This window comes from Miniopterus schreibersii (assembly GCF_964146895.1).
Source record: "Miniopterus schreibersii genome assembly, chromosome: 2".
Lineage (NCBI taxonomy): Eukaryota > Metazoa > Chordata > Mammalia > Chiroptera > Miniopteridae > Miniopterus > Miniopterus schreibersii.
In genome coordinates, this window is record NC_138102.1 from 115,761,293 (window position 1) to 115,781,724 (window position 20,432).

General features: G+C 34.0%; 1 protein-coding gene across 1 annotated transcript in view; it reads left to right on the forward strand.

The window, feature by feature from the left end:
* MGAT4C (MGAT4 family member C) overlaps positions 1–20,432 on the forward strand; it is a 670,943-nt gene that overhangs the window by 520,630 nt on the left and 129,881 nt on the right. The gene's annotated exons all lie outside the window — the stretch shown is intronic.

The following is a 20,432-nucleotide window of genomic DNA, read 5'->3' on the forward strand; positions in this document are numbered from 1 at the left end:
CAGGCTTTTTTAGTTTGATTCTGGATGGCTTTTCTAATCTGAACCTTTTAAACTAGGACAAAACACTTTTGCTCGTTCTTGCCTCTACTTTGATTTTCCTAATTATGTTCACTCTGTTTACCCATCACCCATTTATCCAGTTCCAGTAAGAAGTAAGGGCATGCTTAATTCCATAGTGATCTCTTTATCTCTTACCAGAGTCCCTGCGCTGGTCAATAATTTGGATATTCCTAGTCGCTATCCTAATCTTACTAAATTAAAATCTGGTTTGGCTTGAAAACCTACATTTTAAACAAACTGCAATTAATTAGTAGATACATCAAAAATCTGAAAATAGTGCTCTTAACTAACTCTTTAGAGAATGTTACTTATATGGCTTGGCGTCAGCCTACCACTGGGAATTTGATTAGTATTTCTGGAATGTGAAATAAAAATCACACATTAAGTCATTAACTCGATTATTCAACTCATATTATATGAAGTTACATTTTTGCATTTATTTAAGGTGTATTTATTATCTGTGCTCTCTCTTCCCCTCCCTTCTCTAGAATTACAAATGGTAGTATGCCATTTTAAATTTCTGATTTCTGTTATATGCCACCTTTTAAAATAATATTTCTCCACTGATGGGACAACAGAGACTATTAAAATCAGAATAGCTTTTTCATAATAAAGTATTTTATTGGATCTTAAAAAAATAAAACAAAAAAATAAGGATATTGAATATCATTTAATTTATATCACTTTGATATCCATGTACCTTTACTAGAATCAACAAAGAGCCTACAGGATAAACTCCATTTTTTTTGTCCTGGCAGACATAGTCTTTTAAAACACAGCTGCCCTTTAAAACTTATTTCATATACTTTATTCTCTATAAAACTTTGGCTTCTTCCAAATTGATTTACTCTTTATTTCCCAAAGGCATCCCACACTTTTCTATTTCAGCAAGTCTGTAAAACCCTTTTCATGTCTTTGCTTATTTAATTTCTAACTATACTTTAAAACCTACTCAGGTCCCTTCAGCATTAGACAGCTTTACCCAAGGGGCATGTTAATTGTCGCCTACTATATATATAATTGAGAATTTGCTGCTTATAGTCATTCATGCTTTCATATCTTTATGTGTGTATATGTCTTTTACAATTAGATTTTAGAGTAATATATGAGCAAGAGTCATGTTTTATGTAAAATAATATGACTAATAAGAATTTTCAAAAACATTATTGATTGGGAGTGGGGGGTGGGAAGAGATTAACTAAATAATTTATATGCATATATGCATAATCCATGGACACTGACCATAGTGGGGTGAAGGCTTTGAGGGTGACAGTAGTGAGGTGGAGGGGAATCAATGGGGGGAAAAAAGGGGACATCTGCAACGCTTTCAACAATAAAGATAAATTAAAAAAACATTGATTGATGGGTTGAAATTCAGGAGTTAATGATTGATATTAAGAAATTATGAAATAGAATCTTGGTACCAATGTGAGTTCAGTGGTTTTATGTGATGTGTTGGTCTGTCTAATAAAAAAATATTTCATAATCTCAAGCTACAATTTTAGAAAATGTTAATTTTTCTGATTGGTATCCATTAAGCATTCCTATGCAATGATCTGATTAAAACAGTGATATTCCTGCACTGAAACCTAGTGATAACATCGACTTATTTCATAATCCAGTAATTAAATTTGTTATGTTACAGGCAAAGATTCAATGGTGAGGATGTGAAAGTTTGTGAGAGAGACATGTTCTCTAAGAATTGTTAGTCTTAAAGGTAATTAATTGCTTTTTAGAATGTCATGGGGAAAGACTGCAGAAATTCTGATAAAAGTTGATAATTATTACATAAAAGTGAAATTATATAGTGAAGATTTAAACTATGGACTAGAGATGAAAAAGTGTTACAAAGGAGGACTGGCAGTATTTAAGCACTAATTGCAGAGATTTTACTCACAGAGGGCTCCACATCATATCTGGATCTAATTTTCCTGAGCTGCTTATTGAAATGTAAATTTCTAGGGCCTGTCTCATTTGCACTGAACTAGACTTTCTATGGGAAGATAGCAGACATGAAGCCATTTAAGACAGCTATAAAAGTTTTGAACTAAGGATTAAGAACATAGCATTTAAAGATAAGAAGTTTGGTTTCCACATTTGTAGGAAACCTGAGCAGAATATCCCACAAATTATGGGAGATGTAGGATGATCATTTTTAGTGTGAAAAGGCTATTTAAACAAATAATTCATTTAGGCTCTATGCAATTTCAATCTACTTTTTACAAATAATTACTTTCCCAGTTCTTAACATTTACCTAATACATGATTGACTATCCATTAATATTTATTGATGTAGCATCATATTTAAAGACCTTAGTATCCTCAATTATATTTTTGTAAATTATTGTAATAAATTTTACGTCTTTAATATTTTGTAATGATACAGTTACACATTGCAGTCATTGTTTTCCTAAAATTTCCTATTTTTTATTTTTTATAATTTATGTAATTGCTTACAGTTCTCTTAAAGTGCATAAAGGATTAAAGAGCCTCAGCATCTGCTTTTATGTTGTTGATTGTTTTAGAATAACGTATTTGTAATCAGAGATAAAGTTACATATTTTTTCCATTTTATTATTTATTGCTGTGAATATTTATTTTTAAATATTTTTAACAATTACATTTCAATATTTTATTCCTAGTTTAAAAGAGTCAAATTCCAACATTAATTTGTCTTATTTTTCTAATAAAAATTGTTTCAAAAATCAATTAGTGGACATCTCCAGTAGGTAAAACTGGTAAAAATTCTAATTTTATACTGTTAGGACTTTTATATTTTTGAGATCAAATAAGACTTGAAAGAAGGGGCAGTAATGTATGAGACATACACATTAAATGAATACATTAATGTATATGTAAAAGGGGCTCACCATGTGCTCTGGAAATGTAGTCAAATATATTTATGATTCCTGCTTTTGAGCAGTTGTAATTTACCAGGAGATGTATATGTAAAGTAAATGATCTGGCATCTACCTTAAGTGTATCATTGTCAATGAAACTGATATATTTTAAACTTTTATTTGGGCTTTATGATGTGTTCATGATTATTTTCAATCACCTTTAACTATTGCTGGCCCTTCAAGAAAATAGGAAAGTTATATACTTTATTTCTATTCATGTGACTGAGTTTACATTCAATATTTAAATTCCAAAGTCAGTCATTTTCTTCTATGCTTTTTGAAGTGAGTTGTCACAGGTTTTGCTTAAAACCGATTGCAATCATCTCAAGGTAAAACAGTATCCTATATTTTTCTAGTTAATATTCTTTGCCACTGAATTATTGAAATCATAAAAGGGGATTTATCAATTGTCTAATATTCTTGAGTCTATTTTTGTCTACCTGCCTAGCAAGGCCATGCATATTAAAGAGCGGAGAGAACAAGGAGGCAATAATGACATTTATTTAATTTGCATTACATAATATATTCTTTATGCATTGCCTTTAATCTCATTGTGAATTAATTTTTTCATTTGAAGAAGCAATACTTTAAAATTACCATATTTTAAATTCTATATGGATATAATTGATTATAATTTTAAATTCAGGATTAAGCAATGATCTTTATGCATATTATCATAATTATATAATGGAGAGTCATAAGTTAAAAGGAGGGAAATTTAATCATCTACTTAGATCATGAATACTATTTCAGTTAAAACATTTACCATTATATATGGCAAAAATATTGCAGTACATGTGAACTTATTTTTCATATTTTGCCTATTCCAAAATGTATGAAACCATGAGAGTATTTGCATTTTCTGCATGATCTGTACTTACCAATTGTGATGTAACTCCTGTGGGTAAGGTGAAGGTTAAGAGATAGTTTTACAGCATGCAAAGCCTAAAGTAGGGCAATCACACACACCAGGTGGAGGGTGAGATTAAAGAGAAGGGAGATTGAGTATACTGCCCATTAGCTCTATAGAAAATTAAGCTATTTTTTACTTTTTTCAATATATTGGGGTAACATTGGTTAACAAGATCATAATAGGTCTCAAGTATAGATTTCTATGATACATGATCTGTATATTGCATTGTGTGCCCACCACCCAAAGTCAAATCATCTTTTGTCACCATATATTTGGTCCTCTTTACCCTTTGCTACCCCACATACCCCTTCCTTATGGTAACCACCAAGTACTGTCTGGCTCTATGAGTTTCAGTTTTATATCCCACATAGTTCTTAGCTTTTTTCTGACTGATGTATTTCACTTAGCATAATATTCTCAAGGTCTATCCATGAAGCTATTTCATCTGGAGGAGTATCTTGCTCTTGTGGGAAAAAAGATGAAATCTTTAGTCAGGCTGACCAGGGCTATATTTGCTTTCTACATTTTTTAGTTGTGATAGCCTAAAAGAGCTAGTCAGACTTTCTGATCTTTAAGTTACCTAATAGAAAAATAATGATATCAGAACTTATCAATTTTGTCTAAACACATAATGACATATACGTGTATGTATTCCCTGTACTCTGGGATCATAACCATCCCCACATATTTTTGTATTAACTCTATATAAAGTCACATATTTATATCTATTATCTACATGCCAATGGTTTCCAGATATATATAATAATCTTATATGATGTAAATATTTTTAATTTATATGTGGATATAATATAAACACATACCAAAGATTCTATTTAACTCATTAATGACAGGATGTTAAAATTAGCCCAAAGAGTATATGCAAAAATATGTCTGTGTTTAAGTATATGTACATGATGTATACATAATGTGCAATTTAATAAAGGAATGTTAGGATAAGATTTCTGAGTTAAAACCAAAATAGGTTAATCTCTTATAGAGCAATAAACTAAACCCTTTTTTTCTATTCCTTCAGACAAAAAGTATATTCACATACACTGAACAACAACAAATCTACAAGTTAACCTCTGCCCTAGAATTAGAAAATGGCTTAGTTGATAGAAAGCGAGGGCACTAGCCCATTGAAAGAACACTTTTTTGCGTGTTTCCAAGTTTGGGATAAGTGTCTGTCATCTTTTTCACCAGATTTTGTGTGTATATATCTGTATATATACACACATGAATATATACATATATAGGCACACATACATATATAGACTAGATATAATTTTATATAACATAATATATAATCATGTATATAAATCTATAATTTTTTTTTTACCAAGTTAGTGTTTCCAGCTGGCTGTCTAGTAGTGTCATTAGTTATCTGAAACGCACACATGCGCTTAACCTGTCCCTTTCTGGTTTTCCATATCACTAAATGAATCTACTGTCACTCCATATATTCAAACCTCAAATCTGGGCATTGTCAATCTTTTTGAGTATTCCTTTTTCCATATACCTATATACTGCCACCATTATGTCCCGTTTAAAGACTAATTCATTTTATACTATTGTCCACAGTACCATGATCTCTCACTCACATCACTGCTAAGTATTCACCATTGTTTCCAACCTGAAGTTCTTATCATTTATGTTATGCACATACCAGTAAACCATCCAATGACTACCGATTACACTTAGATACAAAATTTTTACTTCCACCTACAGGTTCTGAGATCTGGCTCTGGACTAACTTGCCAAGTTTACCTCATATCATTCTCTGCTCTACACTCACCATATTTCAGCCACATGGATCTTTCTGGTTTTGGAATTATCCAAGTTCTTTTCCATCTTGACCATATTTTAAAATATATCTTTATTAATTTCAGAGGGAGGGAGAGGTAGAAACATCAATGATGAGAGAGTCATTGATCGGCTTCCTCCTGCACACCCCCCCCACCACTGGGGATCAAGCACGTGCCTTGACCAGGAATCGAACTGCGATCTCCTGGATTCTAGGTTGATGCTCAACTGCTGAGCTACACCCCACCAGGTTCATCTTGACCACATTTTAGCCCTCTTCCATAATGTTCATCTCAGGATCATCTTCTTTTATTTGAAATTTTGCTTAAATATCACTGCTTACTAGACACTCCTTGATCATTCAATTTTAATTAGCACTCTCCCATTACTCTCTATCTTGTCATCCTACTTTATTTTCTTCAGAACACAAAATTTATAACTTTATTTTTTTACTAGCTGGTCTTGTTATCAGTGAAATATAATATCCATGAGAACAATTGTGTTATCTTTCTGATTCAGCACAGTATCCAGAAAAGACCCAAGCACATGATAAGTACTCAACATATATTTGTAGAAAGAATGAATGAGTGACACTGATGAAATGCTAAATTAGTTAAGCTCTCAATAATAGTGAGTTTCTAGCAGAAAATGACCAGGTCCACTAAACACTAAATTCACTTATTTTTCTTAGTGTTGTCTATGGCTAAAATTGTAATTAAATTTAAATATATTGTCAGAATAAATGGGTCACATTTTCAATTACCATTTGTGATAATGGAATTTGGAATTTACTCAAGAAATAGTGAACATCAAATCAGTACCGCTGCATGGTATTCAATATAAAGTATTTTGTATAAATATAAATCCCTATAACTTGCATTTTTCTTTTCAACATGCTTCAATTGATAATGGTATTCTGCATTACTAAAATGGTTTTGTCTACAATATCAGAATCTCCTCTTTACTATAAAATTTATGTTTACAAGGAGAACAGGGTATGTATAGTGTTCTGACTCTTTAGCAATACTTAGTGACTTGTAACTGAACATGTGAGATGAAATGTAAACCGAGTCTTCAGAAGATTCATTGTTAAAATGAACATTCAGCTATGTCTGTCTTTGTGGGTTTTAGGTCATACCTCCATGATTTACCTCATGGACAATCTATTAAATGTTTTATTTTGTTGTATTTGTCAAGTGTGTGCTGATACATTAATTTGAGGGTAGATATTTTTCTCTAGGAGTCTGAATAAGAGTGAATTAAAAAGATTCCTCCTAGGAGCAGAAGAACTGGAGGTCATGTGCTTCCTGGATTTATAGCTGTTGGTGTTGCGAGAAGGCAATCCATTTTTTTATTCTTTGTTTTTAATGTGAGAGAGGCTGTGACCCTATGGCATTCTCCTCCACATTTCAGGGCATGCAAAGGCAAAGAGTATTAGTTTTACAATCAATGGTGAAGATTAGAATCTGTGGAGTGGAAAATATAACAGTTTGTGCTTTCAGGATCAGTGTATAGTATCCTTAGTGGGATTGAAAAGTGATCTGAGAAGGATTGAACACATTAACAAAGCACTAAAAGACCCAGGGGAAACTATAAAAGGAAAGAAGAATGATAAGGAGGGGCTAATTTGAAAGTCAGTTCTAAATTCTGATCTTATTTTCATTTATTAAGGAAAAGACTAAGACTTTATGTATGTGCATGTGTTAATGAAAATGCATATATCAATATAGACATTCAATTGTTCCAGTTACATATTCCCATATTTCTTGGCACTAGAACAGTGCTTAGTGTTTAATGGTCACTTGCTGAATCCCTAAATACTTCTTGAATGTATGCTGTGTGAGTAAGAGTTAAATTTCTCTCTGAACACAGTAGCCCTGTGAGAGCTACCATGTGAGAAGAGGAACCCTTTCAAAGACTGGAAAACATTATAAGTTTACTTACCCTTGTAGGGAAAATGCTTCAAGGAGAGCTTTAGGGGATTGAAAACAGCCTCATCTGACATGGCAGGAGATCCAGGGACTGAAGTTAAAGTGGCAGTTCAGGTAGGCAGGCTCAGGGAATCCCAAGCAGCAGGTCAGTACGTTGGCAGGACTGCTGAACTTGACAGGTGGCAGGTGTGAGCCTAAGCATACAGGCTGAATCATGTTAGTAAAGCCCCAGAGCTGGGGGGTCTGGCCTTGGGGCCCCAAATTTTAAAGCCAGAAACTTTAAAACAAGGTTATAGTATAGCCTCAGTGGCAGGAACAAGGTGAGGCTTCATTTAAGGAACCAGGCATGAAAGTATAAATCAGGCACACACTACAAATATGTCATGCCTAATACAGAATGAGGTACCTGAATTATGAAAAATGGTCAATTAATCAGAAAAGCAATTTAAAACAGGATACCCTTTTTGTAAGTTGTAATTATTTAACAAGATTTTATTTTACTAAAATACAGAGAAATATTCGTTCACCTGTCTTTTCATATGGTGCTGAATTTTTTATTTTTATTTTTATTTATTATTATTATTATTATTTTAGTGTATCTTTATTGATTCAGAGAGGAAGGGAGAGAGAGAGTTGAAGCATCAATGATGGGAGAGTCGTCATTGATCGGCCACCTCCTGTACGCCGGACTGGTGATCCATCGTGCAACCGGGGCATGTGGCCCCGACTGGAATCCAGCCTCGATCTCCTGGATTCTAGGATGATGCTCAGCTCCTGAGCCATGCCTGGCCGGGTGGGTGCTGAAATTTTTCCCCTCTCTGTGTGTTGGTCAACTGATTTGAATTCCATTGTATATTTCAGGTCAGGAAAGAGTAAACTCAGCAGGTTTGAGTTGCTCAAAAACCCTGAACAGTCCAAAGAAGGGTTTATCTTCTGTATTGACCGTAGGCTGGCTCTTGGGAAATGCCATTGAGCCTTTGACCTATCCTACTTGATAACAGCATTTTTACCTGCCTGAGGCCTTGGGCCATTCTGTATTTAAAGGGAATGCATGTTCTTGTATGTCTGATGTCTTGGGCATGCTGTACTGGCTTGACCAGATGTTTCCACTAGCAGGGTGATTTGTGGTGAATGCCTGTTTTTGCTCTGAGGGAGGCTGGAGTCTGAGTAGCAGGGTCAGTTCTGTAAGCAACACAAGCCTGTTACTGCACTCCAACAAAATCCCTGGATGCCAACGCTCTGGTGACATTCCCTGATTGGTAGCACTTTGCATGTGTTGTCACACATTATTGATGAGAGAATTAGTGTGTTTCCATGTGACTGCACTGGGCGGGGACACCTGGAGGCACAATCTGATTTTTCCTGGAATTCGTCCAATGCACCTTTTCTCTTTGTTATTCTTAATTTGTATTTTTCTCAGTAACAAACTGTAACTATGAGTATAACAGCTTGTATGAGTCCCATGAGCCCTTCTAGAGAATTATTGAACCTGAGGGTTATTTTAGGGACCTCTGACAATTTCCTATATAAGCCATACCCATAATGCATTGCAACATATTCTGAGGTTTTTGTTTGTTGGTTTTGAAGATGTTAGTAGCACTTGGAGTCTGAGATTCTTTCCAAACTTTATGATTTTTGAATTAAAGGAAAAGTTCAGCTTGCAAAAACATCTATGAGGACTCACACAATCGAATCTTGGTGGGCCTACAAGAAAACTAGGAGTTGACATTCAGGGACACTTCCTGAATAATTACTAACACTTATGGAATATGTATTATTTGCTGGGCCTTATTGTGTATGTTGTTTGTTTTAACTCACTTCATTTTTAATTATGTCGCTTTGGAGGTATCTACGTGAATACGGTGAAATGAATATCTAAATAAACTAGGGTGATTCAAGAAAGACAGCTTGAGTTTTCAACTTGGCTTATTATCTAAATTTGCTAAATATTCTCTCTAATTTATGGAAGGCTTTAATCTCTATTTTACTGGGAGCCATGGTAGTTCTTCATAATTTTATTTTTGGAGGTAAAATTTGATACTGATATTTTAAAACACTACAAGTCTTATATATTGAGGAAATGTAATATAATCTGAGACCATGTTCAAGAATTATGGTCTAGGTTATCATCCCACAAAGGGTTTCAAATTTAAATAGTTCCTTCGGACTTTTCTTTCCCAGTACAAGTTTGAAATAGAAATGGAGATGTTGTGCTCTATACTGTTTTATAGATTGGAATGCCACCTGTGACTAGACATCTTATGAAATGTTCAAGGAAGAGAATACTGTCTTACCTTGAGCTCACTGCAATCTGTTTTAAGTAAAGCCTCTGACAACTAACTCACTTCAGCAAGCATATAAGGAAATGACTGACTTTGAAATTTAAATATTGAAGGTAAATTCAATCACATAAATAAAAATGAAGTGTATAATTTTCCTATTTTGATTGATCTTGAAAGGACACATCTATAACATATTCATCCCCTTTAGCATTATGATTTTAAAATGAGGATTTGAGATAATCTCAAATTTTCCAAAGAAAATGCAATTAAAACTATGAATGTCAATCATTTTAACATTAAAAACATTATTTTGAAATGTTCGACACACTTAAAATAAATATTTTTATTGTAAAAGCTTTAAAAATGTTCTCACAGTTTATTTAGCATCACAAATCTATTCTTTGTGTGTGTATATATATATATATATATATATATATATATATATATGTAAAATCTTACATTTGACACTAGAGATGAGAACTTAAAAGTTCATGTATTGTAGACCTGCCCATGATATACCATATCACAGCTAAACTTTTATTTTCCTTTCTATAATTGTTCATAAAATGAAAAGGGGGGAACTCAGCAGCGCTCGAGGAGAGATATAAAAATCAAACATTAATTTTATTCAGATGAGATGATTTGTATGCATGCTGATCAGGCTACAAGCTTATCTCATTACAAGCTCAAGGCTGTGAGTGTTTCATCATTTCTCAGATGCCATTAAGTTTAATAATATGACTGCCTGCATTGTGTATTAAAAATGTGTGGCTCTTCTGCGATTCTGTATAATGATGAAGTGTTTGTGAATATTTATTACTTCAGTCTTTAGTGCTCTCGATTTTATACTAAATAGCAAAGTTAATTACCTATACTGCTCTAATTGCATTGTTTAGAGAATATCCTCTCCTCTTCCTCATCACTTGGAGAGATCTTAGTAATATGCAAATTTATTGAAGTGCAATAATTGGCATGTGAAAACTTGCACAGACATATAATTGCACTCCAAATTGAAACCCAGTGGGCATACTTAGTTTCTGGCAGGGTCAATTAGCCCCATGCCTTTCTCTCTGGGAATCTAAGTGGTCAGTCCTGCTGATTTTAAACAGTTACAGAACCACTGATTTGCATGTACAATTAGTTTCAAGAAATCTTGGTAAGAGCATAATTTCTAAATATGAAAAAAGTGCTTGTAAGAAGTCTTTTAAAAATGTATCCTTTAATTAGTCATTGATTTTATTTTTTTCTTCAAAATTAGCAGTTCCAGATGAAATGCTTCAAAATGGATTTTGTTGACGTTGTTTATATTCTTTCGGTTCTTCAAATATTTCTTTCTTTTATTTTGCTCTCACTGGAACCCAGTAAATAATCTGTTTAGAAATAAAGTTCTTAAATCCAGAGGCTTGAGATTTAATCATAGTTTTGTCTCTCAAATGTTGTCCTTGGGAAGCCATTTTATTTGTGTGTGTGCTTCTGCATTGTCCAAATTAGGGGTACCCTTCCTATATCTATATGTTACATTCCACAGATCTTTCTCCATAAGTCACTCATTTCAGTGTAATTATAAATTCTTTGTACTATTGGTTTAAGCCCTTACTTACGAAACATTTCACTCAGTATGACTGCAACTCTTTCCTTTCTCTAATGATTCACCATGGTTTAGTAATTTCTCTAGCTTTGAAGGAGGAGAGCCAAATTTCTTCTGTAAATATCTTTGATGTCCCACTCAAATGAGGCTTACACCTGATCCAGGCATTTGATATTGAGAAGGAAAGACTATCCTAAATAATAATTGTATTGCATAAAACTTTTCTGTTACTTTTTTTTTGTCTCTTGCTTCTTCTCTTTACCCTCACCTCACCCAGCCTCAAACACCTCAATATCTAGACCCATTTTTTTCTAGATCCAAGGCACATACAAACTTCAATTTGAAAACAAATAAGTAAAAATTACACAAACACACATATACACAAAATTAATAATTTCTGACTTGCCAAATACTTTGCTAGACATTATAAAGACAAGGTTTTTAGAAGGGCCAATGGTTTAGACTATCTGCTGAGTGATGTGTACTAGGGAAGACTTTGCAATTTTATAATGTACATAAAGTTTAAGATAAGTAAGACATTTCCAGGTATGGAAATAGCAAGGATAAAGGCAACCGGATATAAAAGTGTGTGTTATAATCTAGAAAACATAAGATTAATATTTACAAAGGAAATATCAAATAAGGTAGATGCTGTCAAATTCAATGGCCCTGAATCTCAATGATAATGGCTTTTAAATTATGCTCATAGACATTGAGAAACTACCAAATCTTTAACCAATTAAAATTTTTATTGAATTAAGTAGTGTATTGAATTCATGGAAAAAGCTTTTGAGAAATAGGAAATACTAAGAAATTTCCAGTGCTGCATTGTCTAGGATGAAGATTCAGGAAGGAACATTGGAAGGGAAACTTGCAAGTTCTTTGAGAGATTTAAATAGAGTAAGAGAACATGGAGCAGAAGTCAGAAAATGATATGCTGCTTAAAATATATTTAAAATAGCTTTAATAAATAAATACACAGGTAGATAGGTAATTTCTAATTATCAATCCAGAAGCATAAATATGATAGAAATCAGGAAGACTGATGTAAAAAACAATGTATCTTATTTTCTCAGAAAACAGAGTGCACACACCTAGCTAATAGAACAAATTAACATGCATTGAAGTGCAAAATAAGGCAGAACAGGCTGGTTTCTCCAAGCAAACATGGGTGTTCATTTTACCTGTGGTCTCTTGCACAGAATAACCTGTCAGTCACAAGTAGTTAGAATATAGACCTACAAGAATAGGTGGATTGTACTATGACTGGCTGGTAGGATGACTCATAAGCACAACCACAGGTCCTCAGATCATAAGGAACAGAGTAAGGAAATATTTATTCAGACATTGCTAAATTGTTGAAATTTGAGATTATTCTTTATCTATGTTTCTAATAAAAATAATGCACACATTTCTCATGTCCCAAAGGGTTGTCATGGATTTTTTATTAATATAATGAAATAATGTGCTAAATATGGTTCATATAATACTTTTCCATGCCCCACTTGCTAGTACAACCTATTATCAAGGCTGTGGCTGGCACTGTGCATGGCAACACTCCTCTGGGATCTAATATTGGGCAGCCTTCCTTTGTTATGGTAGAAGGCACTTAGTGAAGTGCCTGGGTGTCTCTCTCTCTCTGTTCCTCCCTTCTAAATGTAATCATCAATGAACTTTTGTTTTATAAACTCCTAAAATAACTTTCATATCTTTGTATATCAGTGTTTTTAAAAGTGATCAAATAAAATATGTAAAGTAGGTAAATTCTACCAAGTTAGCACAAATCCTACCATACTAATTTTTCTTTGATTATTAGATTATCCCCAAATATAAACATATTTAATATCCTGACATGATATAATCCATTATGAAACACAAATTCTATAAGTAGCACCTTCTGAACAACTGATAATCTCAGGAATATGAATGTTTTCACAACATTAAAACATAATTAGGTCTAGCTTTGGCCAAATTCAGAAGGGTTTGAGAGTCTGTTATATTGTAATTAATGTCTAATTGTTGGTAATTATGTTGTTTAGTTTTGTGCACAATCCAATTTACTTTTCTTTGCACCAGGGCACATGCCAATTATAGTCTGGCCACAACTGTCAAGGCTATCAACAAATTAAACACTGATTGCCATGGCTGCATGGTAATGGTCCTCTACCAGTTTGTATAAAGTAACCAGGCTCTTAAACTGGAAAAAGCAAGTGTGTAGAATGTTGGATCTCTCATGTCACTTCTAATTATCCACTAACGCCTAGCCAGACTAGAATTTAACTCAGAAGCTAGAGGTGGATGGCCAGATAAGTTATAGAGGTCTATTTCTCATTGTGTTTAAAATATTTAGACACCATTTAAATATTGTATGTTCTGACAGAAAATTTAGCAAGATTTCTGCTTTAAACAGCTTTCACTCCCTGCAGTTACTTATGATTTACTTTAGTGCAGCAAAATTGAGTCTTTAATATTTCTCTTCCTTTATTTTGTTTTTCTGCAAAACAACCATTTGGCACAAGCTGAAACAATGTAAAATGAAGAGCACGCATGGAAAGTTTTTACTGTCTTATTGATGAAATTTTTTGTCTCCTAAAAGGACCTCTTAAAAATTGAAAATAATTTAAAATCCTTAAGGAATGGTTTTATAACATAATTTATGAGTATTTTTAACGTTCTTGTTACAGAAACAACTTAAATAGCTTTGAACTTAGGAATTAAAACATAAAATATCTTTAAAACCTTCCTATAATGATACTGTACTTTAGCCTATAGCATATCATTAAGATATGTCACTGAAAATATGTTCCGTATTACAGTGGTGATGTATAATACTGAGATCCCTGATAAAATGAGTCCTGAGAGTGAAGGTATTTGGAGTTATAATTCATGGGAACAATAGCTTTTAGTGCTCTACAGTATATCACAAGAGTGACAACTCAGTGATGAAATGCAATGCATAATCCCCTCGGACAAATACATCGATTTTTTGTAACCTGAAGAATATTTTGTCTCTATTTTAATAATAGTGCCATGATTCTTAGCATCATAGAATAAGTAGATATAAGACCCGCACTTGAGGGTATAACCAGCGGTGTAGTTTCAATTAGAGGAAGCTATCAGCATTTTCACTGCATATAGCTTTCCTGGTAATAGAAATATTTCACTTGCTGAAGTAGAAGAGTGTTTATTAACATGACCTACAGTGACTATATATTAAAGCTGAAATGAAAAATATGACTTCTAAGGCATAACATGGACCAGGACTTCCAGTATTATGTACAAAGTCTAAAATACATGTAAGATCTCCTCTACTTATATTTGCCTTAATGGACTCACCTAGATGCCCAGTGTACCTTAGTGGGTCCTTCTTCAACAAACCTCATATTCGAACTTTATGATACCATTGTCATTGGAATTGACTGAACACATATTATGCGCCAGGCACTATCCTAGGGACTGAGATCACAAAAGAGAAGTCAACATGGTTCCAGTCCTGGAAAAGGGAGACCATGGGAGCCAGCCCCATAAATTACTTACTATTGCCTATGAAATCCTTAGCCTATGATCTTTTTTATTTCTCTACTTTCCTTTCCTTAGTTCCTGCTGCCTTCTTGTGCTGTGCTCAACAGTACCTATAATCTGTATACTAGTATGTTTAGTAACTGAACTTTTTGATAAAGACACTTTCCTTTTTTTAAGATTTTAAACTGATTTTTAGAGAAAGAGGAAGGGAGAAGGAGAGAGAGAAAAACACTGGTGTGAGATTGAAACATTAATTGGCTGCCTCCTGCACACCCCCTAACAGGGATCCAGACCGAAACCTGGACACGTGCCCTGGCCAGGAATCAAACTGGGAAACTTTCCGTGCACAGGACAACACCCAACTAACTGAGTCACACTGTCCTGGGTATAAAGACACTTTCTACTTCTTTTCTTTTTACCTCTATTATCTTCTGCCCAGGTTATTAGATATATGTTTTTTATTGAATTATATTGATTTGTTCTTTGATTCATCTCTCTAACAAATTAAAGGTGATACATTAAAATAAAATAGAAATCTCACAATAGCAAAGAATTTAAATGCCCACTACTTATATTACTTTTTTCCCAAAGGAAAAATACCTCTAAGTATAAAATATTCCTTTATTTCTAATTAATTGTTTTTCTGTTCTCCAATAGCAAGTTATCTGTACCTGTGTTAGAGTACTCATTACGTTGCTATAGCTTGTTGTTTGTGCGTTTCCTTCTCTTTCTGCATGGCAATATCCTCCAGATTGGAAAGTCAAACTTAATTCTGGGTAGTAATATAGTAAACAAAAATTGATTTTGTCTAATAAAAATGTTGTTCTTAAGCACGTGGAAGCAGGGTGTTTTTTAGGGATGATGTATATCCCAGAAGGGATGTCCCATTAACTATAGCAACTTACATGTTCCACTGTTATTCAGCCTCAGTATAAACCTTGGGGCTCCCAGGTAGAAATAGCCCCCCTTCATGAACGGGATTGGTTAAATATCTGTATTAGTCAGCTCGGGCTGCCATAAAAACATACGATAGAGTGGGTGGTTTAAAAAACAAAAATGTATTTTCTCACATTTCTGGAAGTTGGAAAGCCTATGATAAAAATGACAGAAATTTGGTTTCTGTTGAGATAACTTACTTCCTGGGTTGAAGGTGGTCACTTTTTTGTGTGTTCTCACCTGGTCTTTACCCTGTGGGTAGGTGAAAAGAGAGAGCTTCCTGGCATCTCTTTTTATAAGAACATTAAGCCCTAGCAAGTTTGACTCAGTAGTTAGAATGTCAGTCCTCAGACTGAAGGGTCCCAGATTCGATCCCAGATTCGATTCCAGCCAAGGGCATGTACCTCAGTTGTAGTCTCGATCCCTGGCCCTGGTCCGGTTGCATGTGGAGGCAACCAATTGATGTGTCTCTCTCACATTCTCTCTCTCTCTCTCTCTCTCTCTCTCTCTCTCTCTCTCTCTCCCCCCTCCCTCTCTTTCTCACTTCCACTTTTTCTGAAAATGCAGTGGAAAAAATATTCTCAGGTGAGGATTAAAAAAATGATAAGAGGAAAATTAATTCTATCTAGTTATTACTTTGCCCTTGACCTCCTAATAGTTCCTGTCTCCTTAATTACCTTCTGATAGGTATTATCTCCAAATATACTCACATTGGGGGGTTAGGGTTTCAACACAAGGATTTGGTTGTGAGAGGGCACAATTCAGTCCACACCAATATCCTTTGTTTATTAAAAAAAGAGAAAAAAACAAACAAAAACTTAGTTTCAATAACCTCTCCCTTCTACAAAATTGAAAATGTACTACAATGCCTCTCTCCATCTCTACCAACACAGTTATAACTATACATACATACATACATACATACATACACAATTTTCTATATACATTCACCTGAAAAAGGTTAGATTTTGCACAGGGACCTTCAACTAGGAGAAAAGAGAAAGCATATATATATATATACACACACACACACACACACTCAGGAATTTCATCCCATCCAGTTGCTGAGATTACAGATATTAGATTTGGATATGAAATATCTCATTTGCTTACAGGTAAATCTGACAGGCAAGTTGATAAACCAGTATCTATATCTCTTCTACCTTTAATTACATGAAAATAAATATGTGTGCATAGGCCTCTTGGCAAAGGAGAGAAAATAACTAAAAAGAAGCTCTCTGTCTATATCAGCTTGATTGTCTTTTCTACACATCACCTTTCTGTCTTCAGCATCTACACAGCTACCAAAAAGTGCTCCAAGTTTATATCACTTGACTTCTAAGAATATACAGTAAATCTAATTATCTAACTCTGAATTCCAATTCTCATTTTTCAGAGAGAGAATCAGTCTGACTTCAGTCAGATGTTTGTTGCTAGGAGGATTGACTATAGCCAAGGAAAGGTTGATGAGGTTTCCTTAGAATCCCTGCTTCTGCGCATGAATGTTGTTTGGAACCTAGCATGATGCCACCACCCTGTGAGAAGTGGGTGCTGACTCTCCTAACAAAGGAGGTGACTTCTGGCAGCAGCCTTATATCAGGGTAAAGTAGAAAGACTTCTTTTTCTAGTTTCACTCTCCTTGGCCTATGAGTTTAGAGATACTACCAGATTACCGAAGCTACTCTAATCAGGGATAGATTTAGCAGATAGATATTGCATTTGAATTTTGTTATGTGCGTGACTTAAATTATATGCTTTTAGTTATGATATATTTACTACCTCTCAAACTTAAATGGCTTTTTTTCTCTCTATGACTACAAAGCTAAACTTGAACGTTATGTATAGCTAGTAATTGGTTAAGAGTATTTTATATTTCAGCTTTGAGAAGCAGGGTCATTACAAAAAAGATTATAAAGCCCTTTTTTGTGCAGCTAATGGAAAATGTTCATTTTAAAGCTGCCCCTTAAAATGTTAAGAAAATTGTCAATTATAGCTCATAATAGTCAAGGTCCTTATTGTTTTATGCCCAGACACATGAAAGGCTGTATGTGGTAAAATGATTATAATCATAGTTTAATATAAATTATTCCTCCACTCAAATTTTCCAGTATTTAAATGTAAAGTTTATTCTCATCTAAGTTTTTGAAAAACATGATTTTGAGCAGCTATTTATATTTAAACTTATTATAGGTTTGTTTTATTTTATTGATAGTTTGTTGAGAAAACAAATCTGCTGTGTTCCTTCAAGAATTGTATCCCTTTTTAAAATTTATCTAGTTTTGTCTATTAACTTTTGCTGCCTACAATTGACCACCAAATCTCAGTGACTTAGGAAAAGAAACACTCATATCTCAATATCTGAATCAGATGACGTTTACCTGATCAACACTGGCCCCAGTTTGGCTTCATGCGACTCCCTTATTCTTAAGGGACCTGCAAGCCAGCTAGAGCATATTCTTCTCATGGTGATGGTGGAAAGCAAGATGTCATACCTAAAAGGACAAGCATAATCCAAATCTCTACTTTCATCTTTTCTTTCACATTTCATTGGTCAAGGCTAACATCAATAGAATGGCACAGAAAATATACCCCTCACTTAGATGTTGGGGGAATTGGGAGTGCAAGGAGGACATGAATATTTACTAAATATCAATCTACCTGTTCTGAAATAGAAATGAATTTAAAGCATAATGTGTGTGTGTGTGTGTGTGTGTGTGTGTGTGTGTGTGTGTGTGTGTGTGTGTAGGGATACATCATTCCCATTCAACATATATAATGAGCATTGACTATTAGTCAAGTACTTGTCAGTTACTCAAAATATATGTCTGAGTAACCAGCCCAGAAGCTATAACTGACCTCATTTGTAAATAATGATTATTAGTGAGCACAAAACAAAACAAAAAAACACACACACAACATTTCTTAATTATTTTTGTGATAAATGCTGTATTTAGAAAACACAATGTACAATTATGGCAGTTAATAAGGGGGTCTAATAAATTCTAAGGAGTCAAGAAAAACTTCCTTGAGGTAGTCACATTTAGCATATGATTAAAGTAGCAAAGTTAGGAAAAGAGAAAAAAAGAGTTCCAGGAAAAAGTTTATCATGTATAAAGACCTTGGGCAGAGAAACCAAAGGCCAGCGTTGAGAGAGCAGGCAAGGACAGTGTTATAAAATATTAAATGATGGAGAGGTCACAGCAAAAAGAATCTTTTGACAATGCTAAAATTTTGGAATTTATTCTAGGATCAGTGAGAAACCATTAAAGGATTTTAGGCAGGGCTTGGGTGACTTAATCAGATTTGCATTTGTAAAAGGTCATGGCAGCTGCTGGATGAAGAATGGATTAAACCAGACTATCAAATCTTGAAGAAAATGTAGAGCAGCTGAATTGCTCATACACTGCTGTATGAATATAAATTTGGTACAAATGCTTTGAAAAATTATTTGACATTGTCTATCTATTAAGACTGAAGACTTTGTTCTTAAAAACATAGTATTTCTACTCTTTTTAATGGTCATTTTTATGATTGATTTTTTAATTTATTTTTTCCATTACCATTTATCCCCCCCATACCTCTTTCGCTTCCACCTGCCCCCATCTTCCATCCCACCCCACAATCACCACATTGTTGTCCATGTCCATATGTTCTTTCTATTCTTTTTCTTTGCTGCTCAATCACCACCCCCAATTTAAATACAAGAAAAATAAGCAATGTATTTTAAACACATAAAGAAAGTAAGGAAATAAGTGTTAAAACTAAAAGTGAGGATAATGGTCATATCTGAGTGAAGACAAAATCAAATAGGATCAGGGAAAGCATATAAGAAATTTCTTAAACTAGTGAATGGATAAATATATATATATTTGTGTGTGCGTGTGTGTGTATGTGTATATTAGTCTTATACCTTTTATAGCTTTTTACAATATCTTGAAATTACTAAATATTTAACAAAACACTGTAAAATAGGTCATAGAAGGGTCAGAGTGTATAAAGGCCATTTGAATAATTCCAAGAAATTTAATGAATTGCTCTAGGTTGAGGCAAATTTGAGATGAAGAGTAGTCATAGGACCCAGGAGGAGTATTTGAGAGACTCTGAATGTCTGAGAATTTTCCACTGTAGTCTGTGCATATACTTGATCTTTCAACTCTTCCCACCCCCATCCTATCACACATAACATTAGCATTTATCTGCTCCCCTTTACTCCTCTTGATACAAACTAGATGTTCCAATGCCTGCTTATCCAAGTCACATGTCCATCTGTTCCTGAAACTAGCCCAATAAAACTTTATTCCCTGCTCTCCCAAGATTACATGCTCCTTGGGAGTTTTCTCATACCTATTGTTTTAAAACAAATTCTTATGCTAACAACTCTGTGGTTGATTTTCTTTCACAATGTGATAACCTGGTATATGAAATGGAAACTGAGATAGATTAAGATTTCATTCTAGATGTTTTGAGTTTGAGTTGCCTGTGAGAAATCAAGTGCGG